The sequence below is a fragment of the Tasmannia lanceolata genome, unplaced genomic scaffold (genome assembly GCF_043159265.1).
Source record: "Tasmannia lanceolata isolate RefF3 unplaced genomic scaffold, GAP_Taslan_0.1 ptg000051l, whole genome shotgun sequence".
Classification (NCBI taxonomy): Eukaryota; Viridiplantae; Streptophyta; class Magnoliopsida; order Canellales; family Winteraceae; genus Tasmannia; species Tasmannia lanceolata.
Genome location: NW_027518728.1, coordinates 260,001 through 264,524, shown reverse-complemented (window position 1 = coordinate 264,524; position 4,524 = coordinate 260,001).

The window sequence follows — 4,524 nt, the reverse complement described above, 5'->3', positions numbered from 1 at the left end:
ATGCCCCGCTGCAGAGACCAAGGGCGCAATGACTTGGCACCGCGGATGCCGGGACTCCGGCACTTCCCGTGGCACTGATGGTTGGTTCCAAAGACAAAAGGCCGTGCAAGGCCACCGCACCGCGGATGATTTTGCTCGTGCTGGCGCCGTTGTGTGGCCAAAGAACATGCACGAATGCTCGTGTCGGAAGGGTTGGTGTCCTGGCCCCGCGGGTGTCACGAATGCTCGGTTGCGAAGACCATGGGACCAGAGCCATGGCACGTCGGATGATGGCTCCAGCTGGCGCCCCGGCACTTTCTGTGGCATTGATGCTCGGTTTCAAAGACAAACGTGCGCAGTGCCAGGGGACCGCGGATGACTGCTCGTGCTGGCCCCGTTGGGCGGCATTGATGGTCGGTTGCAAAGAAAATGCGCGATTGCTCGTGTCGGGGCCCGGCAAGCCAAGGCCAAGCGAGCCATGGCACGTCGGATGATGGCTCCAGCTGGCGCCCCGGCACTTTCTGTGGCATTGATGCTCGGTTTCAAAGACAAACGTGCGCAGGGCCAGGGGACCGCGGATGACTGCTCGTGCTGGCCCCGTTGGGCGGCATTGATGGTCGGTTGCAAAGAAAATGCGCGATTGCTCGTGTCGGGGCCTGGCAAGCCAAGGCCAAGCGAGCCATGGCAACGCGGATGATGGCTCGCTAGTGCTGGCGCCGTGCACAGTGGCCTCGCACACTCGCCCTGCACGCTTCCCTTGCACGCAGCCTTGCACACTAGCCTCGCATGCGAGCCTTGCACCCTAGCCATGCAAACTAGCCTTGCACGGTAGCCATGCACACAAGCCGTGCACATTAGCCATGCGCACAAGCCCCGCACACTAGCCTTGCGCACAACCCTTGCACACAAGCCATGCACTCGAGCAATGCACACAAGCCTTGCACTCAAGCAATGCACACAAGCCCTGGACACTAGCCTTGCACACGGGCCTGGCACACAAGCCTTGGGCACTAGCCTTGCGCACTAGCGTTCCACATGAGCCTTGCACACTAGCCTTGGACACTAGCCTTGCACACAGGCCTTGCACACTAGGCATGCTTGGGCGAGCTGATCCCGCATCAAGTCGACGGGTCTAGGCATTCTTGGGCGCAGATCCCGCATCGTCTCGTCGCGTCTGGGCGCAAACACGTCGCGTCTCGTTGCGTCTTCAGAAGTCGTCGCTAACAGCACCTTTGGTTGCCACTGGTGGTTAGGCTGGTTGGTTGCGCAAACCCTATAGGAGGGTGGCATGCTGGTGGGCGTTTTTGCCCGGATAGGCACTAGAATGTGCAGATTTTGGGCGTTTTTGCCTGGATAGGCTAAGGAATGGGCATGCTTTGGGCGTTTTTGCCCGGATAGGCACCGGAATGCTTGGCCTTGGCTTGTCCTAGCAAGGCATTGCTGGGTTGGGCTCCCTTGGCCTTTTGGGCGCCTTGGACGATGTCTTGCGAAGACCATGGGCACAAGGCCATGGCATATGGTGAGGAAAGGACCACGGTTGCCAAGGTTAGGCACCGGAATGCTTGGCCTTGGCTTGCCAAAGCAGGGCATTGCTGGGTTGGGCTCCCTTGGCCTTCCGGGCGCCTTGGACACTGTCTTGGGAAGACCATGGGCACAAGGCCATGGCATATGGTGGGGAATGGACCACGGTTGCCAAGGCTAGGCATATAGAGAGGAATCGCATTTTTGCCCGGATAGGCACCGGAATGCTTGGCCTTGGCTTGCCATAGCAGGGCATTGCTGGGTTGGGCTCCCTTGGCCTTCCGGGGGCCTTGGACGCTGTCTTGGGAAGACCATGGGCACAAGGCCATGGCATATAGTGAGGAATGGACCACGGTTGGCAAGGCTAGGCATATAGAGAGGAATGGACCACGGTTGCCAAGGTTGCGCAAGTTTTGGGCATTTTTTGCCCGGATATGCCCAAGTATGCCCCGATAGGCCCGTTACGCCCCGGTATGAACGCGTATGCCCGGATAGACTCGGTATGCCTTGGGATACATGCGTATGCCCCGATAGGCTTGGTACGCCCCGATATGCGCACGTGTGCCCCAGTAGGGCTCGGTATGCCCCGGTATGTACGCGTGTGCCCCGATAGGCCCGGTATGCCCCGATATGCACACGTGTGCCCCAATAGGGGTCGGTATGCCCCGGTAGGTACGCGTGTGCCCCGTAATGCACGTTTCGCAGATCTCCCCGCATGTCCCGCCCCTATATGTAATACTTACTTACTTACTTACTTTCTTTCTTGCTTGCTTGCTTGCTTGCAATGGTTGGGAGTGCCCGGCATGCCCCGCTGCAGAGACCAAGGGCGCAATGACTTGGCACCGCGGATGCCGGGACTCCGGCACTTCCCGTGGCACTGATGGTTGGTTCCAAAGACAAAAGGCCGTGCAAGGCCACCGCACCGCGGATGATTTTGCTCGTGCTGGCGCCGTTGTGTGGCCAAAGAACATGCACGAATGCTCGTGTCGGAAGGGTTGGTGTCCTGGCCCCGCGGGTGTCACGAATGCTCGGTTGCGAAGACCATGGGACCAGAGCCATGGCACGTCGGATGATGGCTCCAGCTGGCGCCCCGGCACTTTCTGTGGCATTGATGCTCGGTTTCAAAGACAAACGTGCGCAGTGCCAGGGGACCGCGGATGACTGCTCGTGCTGGCCCCGTTGGGCGGCATTGATGGTCGGTTGCAAAGAAAATGCGCGATTGCTCGTGTCGGGGCCCGGCAAGCCAAGGCCAAGCGAGCCATGGCACGTCGGATGATGGCTCCAGCTGGCGCCCCGGCACTTTCTGTGGCATTGATGCTCGGTTTCAAAGACAAACGTGCGCAGGGCCAGGGGACCGCGGATGACTGCTCGTGCTGGCCCCGTTGGGCGGCATTGATGGTCGGTTGCAAAGAAAATGCGCGATTGCTCGTGTCGGGGCCTGGCAAGCCAAGGCCAAGCGAGCCATGGCAACGCGGATGATGGCTCGCTAGTGCTGGCGCCGTGCACAGTGGCCTCGCACACTCGCCCTGCACGCTTCCCTTGCACGCAGCCTTGCACACTAGCCTCGCATGCGAGCCTTGCACCCTAGCCATGCAAACTAGCCTTGCACGGTAGCCATGCACACAAGCCGTGCACATTAGCCATGCGCACAAGCCCCGCACACTAGCCTTGCGCACAACCCTTGCACACAAGCCATGCACTCGAGCAATGCACACAAGCCTTGCACTCAAGCAATGCACACAAGCCCTGGACACTAGCCTTGCACACGGGCCTGGCACACAAGCCTTGGGCACTAGCCTTGCGCACTAGCGTTCCACATGAGCCTTGCACACTAGCCTTGGACACTAGCCTTGCACACAGGCCTTGCACACTAGGCATGCTTGGGCGAGCTGATCCCGCATCAAGTCGACGGGTCTAGGCATTCTTGGGCGCAGATCCCGCATCGTCTCGTCGCGTCTGGGCGCAAACACGTCGCGTCTCGTTGCGTCTTCAGAAGTCGTCGCTAACAGCACCTTTGGTTGCCACTGGTGGTTAGGCTGGTTGGTTGCGCAAACCCTATAGGAGGGTGGCATGCTGGTGGGCGTTTTTGCCCGGATAGGCACTAGAATGTGCAGATTTTGGGCGTTTTTGCCTGGATAGGCTAAGGAATGGGCATGCTTTGGGCGTTTTTGCCCGGATAGGCACCGGAATGCTTGGCCTTGGCTTGTCCTAGCAAGGCATTGCTGGGTTGGGCTCCCTTGGCCTTTTGGGCGCCTTGGACGATGTCTTGCGAAGACCATGGGCACAAGGCCATGGCATATGGTGAGGAAAGGACCACGGTTGCCAAGGTTAGGCACCGGAATGCTTGGCCTTGGCTTGCCAAAGCAGGGCATTGCTGGGTTGGGCTCCCTTGGCCTTCCGGGCGCCTTGGACACTGTCTTGGGAAGACCATGGGCACAAGGCCATGGCATATGGTGGGGAATGGACCACGGTTGCCAAGGCTAGGCATATAGAGAGGAATCGCATTTTTGCCCGGATAGGCACCGGAATGCTTGGCCTTGGCTTGCCATAGCAGGGCATTGCTGGGTTGGGCTCCCTTGGCCTTCCGGGGGCCTTGGACGCTGTCTTGGGAAGACCATGGGCACAAGGCCATGGCATATAGTGAGGAATGGACCACGGTTGGCAAGGCTAGGCATATAGAGAGGAATGGACCACGGTTGCCAAGGTTGCGCAAGTTTTGGGCATTTTTTGCCCGGATATGCCCAAGTATGCCCCGATAGGCCCGTTACGCCCCGGTATGAACGCGTATGCCCGGATAGACTCGGTATGCCTTGGGATACATGCGTATGCCCCGATAGGCTTGGTACGCCCCGATATGCGCACGTGTGCCCCAGTAGGGCTCGGTATGCCCCGGTATGTACGCGTGTGCCCCGATAGGCCCGGTATGCCCCGATATGCACACGTGTGCCCCAATAGGGGTCGGTATGCCCCGGTAGGTACGCGTGTGCCCCGTAATGCACGTTTCGCAGATCTCCCCGCATGTCC